General features: G+C 41.2%; 1 protein-coding gene, 1 long non-coding RNA gene, 1 other non-coding gene and 1 pseudogene across 6 annotated transcripts in view; 3 read left to right on the plus strand and 1 right to left on the minus strand.

Annotated features, from left to right (window-relative positions):
* LOC139034436 (uncharacterized) overlaps nucleotides 1-14,025 on the minus strand; it is a 307,394-nt gene that overhangs the window by 263,159 nt on the left and 30,210 nt on the right. The gene's annotated exons all lie outside the window — the stretch shown is intronic.
* GRIA1 (glutamate ionotropic receptor AMPA type subunit 1) overlaps nucleotides 1-14,025 on the plus strand; it is a 336,900-nt gene that overhangs the window by 148,630 nt on the left and 174,245 nt on the right. The gene's annotated exons all lie outside the window — the stretch shown is intronic.
* LOC110124332 (N6-Methyl-AMP deaminase pseudogene) lies at nucleotides 6,128-8,260 on the plus strand (annotated as a pseudogene).
* On the plus strand, nucleotides 6,736-6,842 carry LOC139034505 (U6 spliceosomal RNA). The gene has a single exon (XR_011487051.1). It is a non-coding gene; the product is annotated as a U6 spliceosomal RNA (small nuclear RNA).

Raw genomic sequence — 14,025 nt, forward strand, 5'->3', positions numbered from 1 at the left:
CCCCATAGGAGTCCTAGTTTCTTATTTGCAACCTGGGAGAATGCACAGCTTACCTGCCTCTAAATGACCTTGGGATGATCTGAAGTGGGAGAGTATGAGCCCCTGACTGCCAGCTGCAGGAAAGTAAAGAATTATTGCTATCTGTTGATTTCTATTATCTACTGTCCCCTTAAGTGGGGATGAAGGATGCCAGAACCAGATCTGATAGGAAAAAATGTCTGACCGCATAGGCACACTGAGAATGGATGGGGAGAGATGGCTCCATGGCGAGAAAAGCGTATGTAACAGAAGGACCAGTGAACCTGCTGAATCTGCAGCCTTGCTCAGGGAGCTTTGGGACCAGGAGAATTTAAACACCTTGTTTTTAACCACCTCCACTTTACAGATATGAAAATATGGGCTCAGAAGGAACATGGGCTTAGAATCAGATCTGCGTATCAATCCTAGCGACATTCCTTAACCTCTCTGAACCTCTGTTTCCTCGTGTATAAAATGGGAATGCAAGAATCTGTCTTCTAACACATTATGAAGATTCAGTGAGTTAATGTGCTTTCGTTACCTAAAACATATTGTAAATGTCCATTAAGTGACAGCTGCTGTTATTAAATCAGGCATATGCTAATTGAACCACTGGCAAACCAGGAAGTAGTTAAGAGAATAAGACGTATTGCTAGTGGATTAGATCCCTACAGGAAAAGAATTTTTCATCAACCAGATGGGGCTCCTTTGACTTCCCATTACACTGAGATACTTCAAATCAGTATTTTTCCTAGTATTTACTATAAGAAGCATGAGACACCCAACCATACAAGCCCAAGTTACCGGAAAGTGCTGAGAGTCAGAGGTGGTATTATTAATAGCATTATAAAGCATTTGCAGAGTTGAACTGGCGTGTGTTTACCCTTCAAAACTCCTTAAATATTGGCCCTACTCAGCTGGGAATGAAAAACTGGGGCTCAGAGAACACTTATTTATTTTTTATTCTCCTTGCTTTTCATGCCTCTTTTCACCAGCAGGTCTGAATATCAGGGCAAAAGTGTTCAAGCTCCTCTGGGCTCCTGAAGGCTGAAACAAATTACAAATTCTTGGAGCCAGTCCTTCTTTTGGATTAAACTCCTTTTTCTATTCCTCTTTCCCAATAAAACTTTCGGTTCCAGAGAGTCCCTTTTCTCACCCACTCCTCTCCTAATGCAATTCTGTTTGATTTCCACTGAGCAGCTCCTGAAAGGAGCTGCTGAACCGTGCGGCAGCCAGCATTTCAATTCCTGAACACCCGGAGCTGTTTCAGATGCTTCTGTACATCCAGCAATCTTGCATTTAACCAAAATGATTGACACAGCATTTTCCCCCCTCCCCAGCATTTCCAGCTCGTTAGTCTTATTTGTCTTCCACAGAAGGACTCTCTTGGTCTGGTTTCCTGCCAAATCAGTGAACTTGTACAAATACATGCATAAGTCAAACACACCTACACACACATAGATGTAATAGGTACTGAGTCTGTATCGGTGGTGAATATTCAACAGTTCAGTTCAAGACATCATGTCTCCACTGAAGTTTTTAGTCACTTGCTCTTTTCTTATCTCCCCTCTTCTTCCCTCCCCTCCCTCCCGACTTCTTTACTTTCTACTTTTCCCAGAAACTGTCTCTTTTTTTAGTAGTAATTATAAAATCTCATATTCTTCAATGTCAAAGAGGCTTGAGAAGCTATCTTATACAATCCTCTCACTTTAGTTTTGAGAAATCTGTGCACTGGAAAGGAACCCATGTGCCATCAGTGGTTTTCCTTTGCCTTTAGGAAAATTTTCAAGCTCCACAGGCATCACCCAGAACTGCATGGCTCGGGCACTCCATATTGTGTCGGCCACTTCTCTACCTCAGTCTCCACACAGTAACCACACAGATCCTTCCGTTCCTGCCTCGGGGCCTTTTCACATACTTTTCTTTCTTCCTAGACAGTCTTTTACACCTGGGCACACACCTCTTCTTCACCACTCTACATTCTATTCATTCCTTAAGTCTCAAATCAAATGGTACTCCTTAGACCACACACTGTTCCCTGTTCATTTCCTTCCTGGCACTCATCAAATGTATAACTATGTATTTAGTTGTTTAATGTCTCTTCACCTATTAGAAAGCAAGATCTCTGGGGCCAAATACCATGTCTTGTCCCTTCCCCTACTACTTCTTCAGTGCCATATACAGTGCCTAGCACTTGACAGTAACAACAGATAGTAACAAGAAAGTTAAAAGTGCATTCCAACATACAGTAGGTGCAGACAAATATTGCTTGATTCCACTTTTAGAAGGTACCTATAACAGTCAAATTCAGAGTCAGAAAGTATACTTACTGGTAGATGTCAGGGCTCAGGGGTCAGGGATGAGGGGAGCAATGAGGACTTGGTTTCTAATGGGGACAGAGTCAGTTTAGGAAGGTGAAAAATCTGGGAGATGAATGATGGTGAGAGTTAACACAGCAACGTGAACGTACTTAGTGCCACTGAAATGTACAGTTAAATATTGTTAAAATCATATGTTTTATGTTATATGACTTTTACCAAAATTTTTTAAAAAGTTAAAAAATCCAGTGAATTTTTACAGTAAGGATCATGGCTGAGCTATTCATATTCCTATCAAATGAATAACTATTGCCTATTAAATTTTTACTTGTGATTATCTATGTTTTGCTAGACAGCAAAAGAATATATGGTTTGTTACCTTAATTAAAATCTATTCATTCTGTTTCTTTTGTTGAATGTATACACGGTGTAAGTTATCTAAATGTGATCAAATATATCTCAGATCAGTCACTTTACTGATTTATTAAAAAAAGGAAAGTAATAGTGTCTAACATTTACTGGGACCTTGCAAGTTTCAGAAACATTGGTCTAAGACTTTTATGTGTATTAACTCATTTAATACTTACAACTATCCTATGAGGAAGGTATGATTATTTTGCAGGTAAAAAGACTGAGTGATAAAGTCACCCACCCATTATTACACAGCTAGAAAGTAACAGAGCTAGTTTCTAATCCAGGCAATTCTGACTCCAAAGCCTGAACACTTATCCAGGCCATGCTGTGTCTTTATGAAGTGTTCCATTAATATTCATTGAAAGAGTAAATTAAAAATTTATCCAAATTGATTAGCAGCAAAACTGAGGTTAAAACTTAAATTGTTTGATTGATAATCCACTCCTCTTTCTATGCAAACAGAGAGCTTCTCAAGAACTAGCAGAGTACAATAAAAACAGTAAGAAGAAATTAACAAATTGGTCTGTTGCTGGTAATGACTATGGGAGGGACCTTGTGTTGTAGATTGTGGAGTGAAACGGAAATCATCCTTTTAGATTCAAGCAGGACCTAGTGGCAGGTAGAAAAACACTGAACTATTGAAGAGGACTTAGGATAAGGAATTAGGTTCTCTAGAAACCCGAAGTGGATTTATAGTTATTATCACTAACGATTCTCATGTTTCAGATGAGATTTTTCAAACCCGTTTCTAAAGTATAAGCAACCATCAATTTTATGAGAGTGCTGGTCAGAATTCTATTTAGGATGAAAGCTCCAGCTGAGTGCCTTGTTCGCTGCTTCATCCACAGCATGCGGAGCATTGCCTGGCACATAGTAAGTGCTCAGTAATATTTATTTAATGAGTTAATGGAAAAGGCACATCCACAAATCCATCAGCATGTCCTCACTGAGTACCTGTTATTAATTTTATGCAGTCAAGGCACAGTAAGGCTTACAAAGAAAAGTAAGTCAGATTCCTTTCCATGGAGAGGTCCTAACCTAGGTGGACCTCATAACAACTACCACTATTAATAAAAGTCACCATCTCGGGGGTGTGCTTTGTCTATATGCTGTACTGTGTCCCTTTATGTATTATGTCATTTTCATACTCCTAACACCCTTAGGATAATGGCGTCAGTACTAGACTCCATTTGTAGGTGTAGACACTGAGGTTTAGAGATGCCAATTCCTTGATCACAGTCACAAAGCAAGGAACTGGTGGAGCCAGGATTTGAACTCAGCTCCATTTGACTCTGGCATCAATTATGCCAAATGCATTCATCCCATTATTTCAAGGTCACCACCTATGGGTGAGAGGTGTTGGGACTACCAGTGTTCGCAGCATTAGAAGGTGGGGGCAGAGATGGAAACAGTACCACAAGAAACACCACTCAGCCTCTCCAGGTCTACATATGCTGCTGACCTGGATCTGAGATACTCCCTTTTTTCACCTGCCACAACCCTATTTGTTGTGTAGGACAGATTCAGTGACTCTCCTTCCTGGAAGCCTTCTCAAACACTGTAAAATTGGCTTAGCTCTGCCGTCCTTCACGATCCCTCATTGTAATGCTTCTCATCCCACATTCTAATCTCATGTATTTCCCACCCACTATTCTTTGAGTTCTTCCAGGAAGGTGTTTTATCCTTTTAGGGCTAGTATAGTGCCTGACCTATAGTGTGTTATTTCCTAAATATTTATGGAATAAATGAATTTTTGGTAGAAAGTACCACATATGGATCCAACCAATATACCACAGAATTCAAAGGAAGGAATACATTTTAGGGTGTTAATTAAAACTCCACTCAAAGAACTGCTGAGAAGTTGGGTAAGTGTTCACACAGTGCTGCACTGAACATGTGTGGACCCAATGGCCTCCGCAGATGAGTGGTGTGCAGTGCGGTCCTGGCAATGTCAACATGGTGAAGACACTCTGCACATACCTGCTCGTGACCTGGGAACTCATGCTGAGGGCGCTGCTGTCACTGGTGCTCAGTACTGCCCCTGCCCTAGGCTTGGGGCCACAAAGGTCAAGACCAGGAGAGAATCAAGAGTAGAAGTCTATCATGGTAATGAAGCTGAGCCCAGAGCTGCAAGTACACTTCAATTCAGTTCAGCCACTCAGTCACGTCCAACTCCTTGCGACCCCATGGACTGCAGCACACCAGACTTCCCTGTCCATCACCAACTCCCTGAGTTTACTCAAAGTCATGTCCATTGAGTCAGTGGTGTCATCCAGCCATCTCATCCTCTGTCATCCCCTTCTCCTCCTGCCTTCAATCTTTCCCAGCATCAGGGTCTTTTCCAATGAGTCAGTTCTTTGCATCAGGTGGCCAAAGTCTTGGAGTTTCAGCTTCAGCATCAGTCCTTCCAGTGAATATTCAGGACTGATCTCCTTTAGGATGGACTGGTTGGATCTCCTTGCAGTCCAAGGGACTCTCAAGAGTCTTCTCCAACACCACAGTTCGAAAGCATCAATTCTTCAGTGCTCAGCTTTCTTTGTAGTCCAACTCTCACATCCATACATGACCACTGGAAAAACAATAGCTTTGACTAGATGGACCTTTGTTGGCAAAGTAATATCTCTGCTTTATAATATGTTGTCTAGGTTGGTCATAGTTTTCTTCCAAGGAGCAAGTGTCTTTTAATTTCATGACTGCAGTCACCATCTGCAATGATTTGGGGGCCCAAAATATAAAGTCTCTCACTGTTTTCATTGTTTCCCCATCTATCTGCCGTGAAGTGATGGGACCAGATGCCATGATCTTAGTTTTCTGAGTGTTGACTTTTAAGTCAGCTTTTTCACTTTCTTCTTTCACTTTCATCAAGAGGCTCTTAACTTTCTGCCATAAGGGTAGTGTCATCTGCATATCTGAGGTTATTGATATTTCTCCCGGCAATCTTGATTCCAGCTTGTGCTTCATCCAGCCCATATTATTTCTCATGATGTACTCTGTATATAAGTTAAGTAAGCAGGGTGACAATATACAGCCTTGACATACTCCTTTCCCAATTTGGAACCAGTCTGTTGTTCCATGTCCAGTTCTAACTGTTGCTTCCTGACCTGCATACAGATTTCTCTGTATGCAGCAGGCGGCAGGTCAGGTGGTCTGATACACTTAATCTTATCAAAATGAATGGAAGTAAAGCAATCTAAAGGAAATTTAAGACCAGAGAACTTACTGAACTGAAATCCTGAATTGGCCAAAAAGTTTGCTCAGATTTTTCCATAACATCTTATGAAAAAACCAGGATGAACATTTTGGCCAAACCAATACATCATACTATACTGTTTATACCAAGAATAACAGTGTTGTGAGAAAGACCATCCTGCTAAATCATGATGGAGGCAGAAGACAAACAGCCCTGGAAGACAATCTTTCCCTTGGAATTACCTAAAATGGAACTTCATTTTCATTTGAGTGGATCCATTAGTTCTAATGCCATGAGGAAATTAATACACAATAAACCAGGTCTTAAAATCCATGACTCGATGACTATGATTAACAAGGGAAAGAAAAGAACTTTGGAGGAATGTCTCCAGAAGTTTCAAAGTATTCATCAGCTTGCTACTAGCCCTGAAAAGACTTTCATGGCCAGAAAAGATGTTATTAAAGAATTCACAGATGATGGTGTCAAGTGCCTTAAAGAAAGGAACACACCCAGAAAAGAAAATAGTACGGAATGACTGAAAAGATTTATGTGGAATTTGTACTTGACACTCTAAAACAGACTGAAAAAAGAGAACATAGACACTGATGCTAGGTATTTGACAGCAATCAACAGAAGAGGTGGCCCTTCAGTAGCCAAGGAGACTGTTAAGCTTCCTGTAGAGTTCTTCCTTTCTACTAAGGACACAGTTCTTGGGCTTGACCTCGGTGGAGACCCTATAGTAGGACAAACAATATTCCTTGGAACATTTTTAGAACCTGATAAAACATATCTTCAGTTTTCACCTCAGCAGCACATATACTAAAATTGGAACAATATAGAGAAAATTAGCATGGCCCCTGCGCAAGGATGACATGCAAATTGGTGAAGTGTTCCATATTTTTACAGCCTTCAGAATGGGAGAAAATAATAGCAAATGAAGTAACAGACAAAGGATTAATCTCAAAAATATATGAACAACTCCTGCAGCTCAATTCCAGAAAAGTAAATGACCCAATCAAAAAATGCGCCAAAGATCTAAACAGACATTTGTCCAAAGAAGACATACAGATGGCTAACAAACACATGAAAAGATGCTCAACATCACTCATTATCAAAGAAATGCAAATCAAAACCTCAGAGAGGTACCATTACATGCCAGTCAGAATGGCTGCTATCCAAAAGTCTACAAGCAATAAATGCTGGAGAGGGTGTGGAGAAAAGGGAACCCTCTCACACTCTTGGTGGGAATGCAAACTAGTATAGCCACTATGGAGAACAGTGTGGAGATTCCTTAAAAAACTGGAAATAGAACTGCCATATGACCCAGCAATCCCACTCCTGGGCATACACACCGAGGAAACCAGATCTGAAAGAGACACGTGTACCCCAATATTCATCACAGCACTGTTTATAATAGCCAGGACATGGAAGCAACCTAGATGCCCATCAGCAGATGAATGGATAAGGAAGCTGTGGTACATATACATTATGGAATATTACTCAGCCATTAAAAAGAATTCATTTGAATCAGTTCTAATGAGATGGATGAAACTGGAGCCCATTATACAGAGTGAAGTAAGCCATAAAGATAAAGACCAATATAGTATACTAATGCATATATATGGAATTTTAAAAGAGAGTAACGATAACCCTATATGCAAAAAAAGAAAAAGAGACACAGATGTACAGAACATACTTTTAGACTCTGTGGGAGAAGGCAAGGGTGGGATGTTCAGAGAGAACAGCATTGAAACAAGTATACTATCAAGAGTGAAACAGATCACCAGCCCAGGTTGGATGCATGAGACGGGTGCTCAGGGCTGGTGCACTGGAATGACCCAGAGGGATGGGATGGAGAGGGAGGCAGGAGGGGGGATCGGGATGGGGAACACATATAAATCCATGGCTGATTCATGTCAATGTATGGCAAAAACCACTACAATATAAAAAAAAAAGAACATATCTTCATTTGCTATTACATTTTACAGAGATCCCAAAGCAAAAGGAAGGAAGGAAGGAAGGAAGGAAGGAAGGAAGGAAGGAAGGAAGGAAGGAAGGAAGGAAGGAAGGACGGACGGACGGATGGACAGATGGATGGATGGATGGAAGGAAGCAAGCAATCAATGGAGGGAAGAAGAAGGAAAGGAAAGGAAAGGAAATTAGGGAAGGGAAAGGAGGGGAAGAAAAAAAGAAACATGTATTCCTGGACCTGCCTCCTGATAGAATTAGGCATGGGACATTTCTCAGTTTCCCTGAGGGAAGATCCCTGGATCCAGTGGACTTTGTAAGGCATCCCTAGACACCACTAGGTAAAGCTTAGGACTTCAGTTCCTACAGACAACCCACTGTTCCTCTTGCCCCACCCCCAGGTTGCAATTCATATAGAGAGAAGTACTGTTTTATTTTTATTTTTTATTTTTTTTTCATTTATTATTTTTTTTCCATTTATTTTTATTAGTTGGAGGCTAATTACTTTACAACATTGCAGTGGTTTTTGTCATACATTGAAATGAATTAGCCATGGATTTACATGTATTCCCCATTCTGGTCCCCCCTCCCACCTCCCTCTCCACCCCATCCCTCTGGGTCTTCCCAGTGCACCAGGCCCAAGCACTTGTCTCACGCATCCAACCTGGGCTGGTGATCTGTTTCACCCTAGATATACATGTTTCGATGCTGTTCTCTTGAAACATCCCACCCTCACCTTCTCCCACAGAGTCCACAAGTCTGTTCTATACATCTGAGTCTCTTTTTCTGTTTTGCATATAGGGTTATCGTTACCATCTTTCTAAATTCCATATATATGTGTTAGTATACTGTAATGGTCTTTATCTTTCTGGCTTACTTCGCTCTGTATAATTGGCTCCAGTTTCATCCATCTCATTAGAACTGATTCAAATGAATTCTTTTTAATGGCTGAGTAATATTCCATGGTGTATATGTACCACAGCTTCCTCATCCATTTGTCTGCTGATGGGCATCTAGGTTGCAGAAGTACTGTTTTAAAAATACAAATGTCATTTAGAAAAAAAGTGATTTAAAGTAGAGTTGGGGGTAAAGTGGTCATTAAGATTCCTGTCTGGATGTTTAGACTATGTTAACCTAGGAAAGTTATCTTCTATGAGCCCCAATTTTTACATCTATACCGTTGAGATGTCAAAAATTACTGTTGGGAAGTCAAAATGAAGCAAAATACATTAGGAACTCAGCTCAGTGTTCTGTCCTTTGTAAGCACTCAGATGTTTGTCATGGTCACTGCTGCTGCTGTTGCCACTTGTCTCCCAGCATTATTATTAGGTAAACTTGGGAGAGGAGGCATTTGATGCCAAGTGCACTTCTGAGGAAAAGTACAGAGACATGAAGAAACGTCCTGCTCTCAGGTGTAAAGACGACTCATGGCGTTGGCAAAAAGGGCTATAGATATTTCATGCTGAGAGAGAGTTACTCCTCTGAACCAAGGAATCAAATGCTCAGAAAATTAGAGAGCTGGTGAAACCATGCTCCATTCTTGTTTTAAAGAGCTAAATATCAAAATGAAGAGCCCAGCATATGAGCCGAAGGTGTGTGTCCTTTCCACTAAACATACAGGTGAGGCTCTGTACCATGACTACCATTTTGTCCTCAGGAAATGATCCCTTGGGAATGTGGGCTGCTGCCTCTCATTCTTTCTGGAGAAGAGTGGTGAGTCATTAAACATGTTTTCGTCTAGAAGAGTGATACCAGTTTCGGCTCTATGTCTAACCACCTAGTGTTTTCCTAAGGCTGCCCAAACAGAAATGTGAAAAGATGTGACTTGGTCCTTATGACTAGGATTAGGGGAGAGTGGGTGTGCTGGTATAAGTGATCCTTCAATTGGCTCTTTCTATGAAAGTTGGGACATGCATAGAACCTATTAAGAGGTTTTCAAAATATGTGAAATTTTTTAGCTACCTACAAGATAGATCTGTTTACTACTTTCTCAAAGATGCCATTTCCTGATGATGCTAATTATGGAGGCATTTCAGAATAATGACCTCATAAAGTTCAAGCAGCTGTCTCTGTGTGCAGACTTAGATAACACACAGCTATGACCTCACTCAGGCCAAGGGCAGGTCTTAATAGCTTGAAAGGACTATGGTCAGAAAAGCAGCTTGGCTTAAACTGTTTTCCCTCTTAACTGTTTAATAAAAGGAAGTGTCTCATTAAAGTAGCTTATTTCCCCCATGATTCCATGGAGTTAGGGCCGTGGTACCTTCGGGTCTTTAGACAAATTGAGAGTGATATCTTGGGATAGATTGGGAACTCCAAAACTCAGCCTTGTACTCCAGTCATTGTAACACTTTGGTTATTTTATTCTATCACACCGGTCATTTAGAGTTGAAGAGTCTAAAGGTACTAGTCATTTCTAAAGGCTGATTAGGGCATTTTCCCTAGGGAAAGAGCTTATCTACAGAGGAGCTTCAAGATGTCCAAGAAGATGGGCTCTGTGTTTATCGAGAGACAGGAGAGGTGATCAGGCGGTGACAGAGCCCATGGTACTGGGGAGTGAAAGGAACTGCTGCCCACACATAATGGAAGGTCGGAGGCAGAGTGAGCGTAATGGGAGCCTTATAAAAGCCAAAGGAAAAGCTAGGACCATCCAGTTATTTAAAATGGAAAAAGGAATGTGTGTTTTTATCCCAATGCCCATCAAATTTCTTTTAGGAAAAAAGAAGCGAGAGTAGGAGGAAATTAGGAGTAGGAAAATGTTATACAATTACTTGGCCTTTCAAGCATCTTTAACATCTGAGGCAGGTCAGGAAAACCATGGTGGAATGAAGAATCTGGATTCAGGAAACATAAACTCAAGTGTAGATTCTGCAGCTGACACCGTCACTGTGTGACTTGAGGACAACATTCCCCTGCCCCCCAGCCTCCACCCCTTGCCTGTCACATAAGGGAGTTAGATAAAGGCTCTATAGGTTCTGTCTTTTCTGTCATTCTAGGGTTTAATAATAAGCTAAAATAAGGATCCTGTTTTTCAATGTGTAAAACACAAGAGAAAATATGCAGTGAAGTGACCTATAAATTCTGCTGAACTTTAAATGTGAATTAGATGCAAATACAGAATTAAAAATTAGCATGAAAATCATTACCCTCTGTAGATTAGGAAGTATAATGCAGTTGCTTTGCAGTGGGAAGAATGAATCTTGCACGTGCTGAAATAAGCACTGACAAATGTTAGAAGAGATAGACGCTACAGTAGTCTGGGCTTTCTTCCCCTTTGTTGAGACTTTTTCATTTCTCATTTTGCATCCATGGTTGGACGGGGGACAAACATCCTTGAGATTCTACACGGGTCAGTGGTACGAGGATGCAGAAGAATGTCAGGTCACCTGAGCACAGTCATAAGTAATGACATCATACACAGGTTTATATGACCCAGATGACCTGAGGATATATAGCCTCTGGTCAACCTGAGGTAGTATCTACCTGTCCTGAAAGAAAGTTTATGCAATTGTTACACTTGAGCTTAAACTGAGAAAACAGCCTTGGGGACGGGAATTCATGCTTACTGAGTGCCACAACATATGTTAGCATTTAACACATTTTGTTTCATTTAACCCTGATGCTAAAGGCACCCTATCAGAATGGGGCTGATTCCCCGATAGCTCAGTGGTAAAGAATCCACCTGCAATGCAGGAGACACAGGTTCAATCCCCAGATCAGGAAGGTCCCCTGGAGGAGGGCATGGCAACCCACTCCGGTATTCTTGCCTGGAGAATCCCAAAGACAAAGGAGCCTGGTGGGCTACAGTGCATGGGGTCCAAAAGAGTCAGATACGACTGAAGTGACAGTATGCACACACCCTATCAGAATACAGTTTTTATTAAAAAAAAAAAGAATACAGTTTTTAAGCATTGTTTGATTTTCTGATTCCTATTTGTAAAATGGGAATGTGAAAACTTGAAGAAGGTAAGTAAAGTCTTACAGCTTCTAAATAATAATGGGTTGGCCAAAAAGCTCACTCAGGGAGCTTACAGAAAAACCCAAGTGACTTTTTTGGCCAACCCAACATAAGCTGAAATTGAAATCTTCCCTGACTCTGAAGCCTGTCCTCTGTACCTCATCACCTTCTGAAATCCTAGTTTTCATTCTAGTTCTGCCTTTATTTGACTGTGGTACCTGAAAAACAACCACTCAGCCTATGCATCTGTTAAAAATCACATAAAGCCACCAGCCAACTGACCAAAACAGTGACTATATGGCCTCTGTTCATCTTCCACGGTTTGTGGATGGACATTACAGTACCACATTTAATTCTCTAGGAACAGTGCCTCTGACAGTCATGAAACATGGTGGCCCTTGACTTTAAAAGGTCCTTGTACAACCTGAAACTATATGTAAACTGTATCATATATTTATATATTGGTAATGTTTTAGAAAAGAGTCCAAAGCTTTCCTGAGGTCTCAATGGAATTCATATCTCCAAATGCTTTAGAACCTTCTGATCAGTAGATCTCCTTGTGATATCTTCTAGCTCAAAGCATCTGTAACAAACTGAAATAAATTAAGGTTTGGTACATGAAGGGAGTTCAAAGACAGAACTTACACTTGCACCAAAGATTATGCGATGTCATGGAAACAGACCTGGCAAAGAATTGAGGACTCTGGATCCTGGCTTATTCTGCCTTATCACTCAAAGAGATGTTAATTCCCTATCTCTCCTCTTGTAAACGGTTATTATAAAACCAAATGTGATGATATGGATGAGAGTACTCTGGAAAATATAAAGTTTCCTGCAAAAGTATGACATTAACTGCGAGATATAAAGTATCATGTCATTTCACTAGCTGTCAACTAAGAAAGAGGGAAGATGGTGAGCTTCATCAGCAAAATTTAGAAGCCATGCTTTTTCATCCTTCAGCAAGGTCCTACATCTGATACTTATGTGTAAATTTCCTTGACTTTAATGAGAATTAGTTGCAAATACAGCTTGCAGGGTTCAGATGGAGATCACCACCAATCTGGGAGCTGATAAATAGATCATAAGTTTTCTTCCCTAGACAACAGTATTTCATCTTTTTTAAAAATCTCCTTTATTCCATGAATCAGTGGTTCTTAAAGAATGGTCCAGAGCCAGAAGCAGGAGCATTACTCAGGAACAAGTTAGAATGCAAATTCTCAAGCCCCACCCTTAACCTACTGAATCAGAAATTCTAGGGGTGGGCTGTGCAGTCTGCATTTTAACAAGCTCTCCAGGGAATTCTGATATACTATAAGCTCAAGTTTGAGAACCACTGTCATAAGTGATTATCCCAGGACAGACCTCCTGGGCTACTGTGTTGGTTATGGAAACTCGAAAGAGAATGTCAGAGGTCCAGTAATCCAGAAGAGGATCTAGCACAGTTCACTGAAGGGCAGTATAGGCCAGGTTGGCTGGAGGACACCAGGGCAGCAAACACGGCAGGCGCATGTTCAGGACTCCCCTGGTGGTCGAGTGGTAAAGAATCTGCCTGCTAACACAGGAAACACAGGTTTGACGCCTGGTCCGAGAAGATCCCACATACTGTGGAGCAGCTAAGCCCGTGTGCCACAACTACTGAGCCAGGGCTCTAGGGCCCAGGAGCCGCAACTGCTGAGCCCATGTGCTGCAGCTTCTGAAGCCCATGTGCCTAGAGCCCATGCTCCGCAACGAGAAGCCACCGCAATAAGTCTGCACACTGCAACTAGAGAGTAGCCCCTGCTCTGAACTAGAGAAAGCCCACGCAGCAGTGAAGACCTAGAACAGTCAAAAATTAATAAAAATAAATCTTGAAGTGCAAGTTCAGGGTGTTTTCTGAGGTCTAAGTGAGGCAGCTACACTCAGTCTTATGCAAACAAAGATTTCTCAGAGAAGGAAATGCCTAAATTTAGGTTTCCGAAGGATGAGAGGAACTGGTCATTTTAAAGCGGAGAAAACTGAGATTTAGGGCACTTGGACAACTGTACTCTAGGTCACACAACCTGCAAGCAAGTGGCAGTGTTGGGATTTGAATTCAGGTCAGTCCAATTCCAGAGTTCTTGCTTTTAACCATTACAGTTAGACTGGAAAATAGGTTTTATCAAGCCTGTCAATCCTGATAA

This window comes from Odocoileus virginianus, chromosome 3 (assembly GCF_023699985.2).
Source record: "Odocoileus virginianus isolate 20LAN1187 ecotype Illinois chromosome 3, Ovbor_1.2, whole genome shotgun sequence".
In the NCBI taxonomy this organism is placed as follows: domain Eukaryota; kingdom Metazoa; phylum Chordata; class Mammalia; order Artiodactyla; family Cervidae; genus Odocoileus; species Odocoileus virginianus.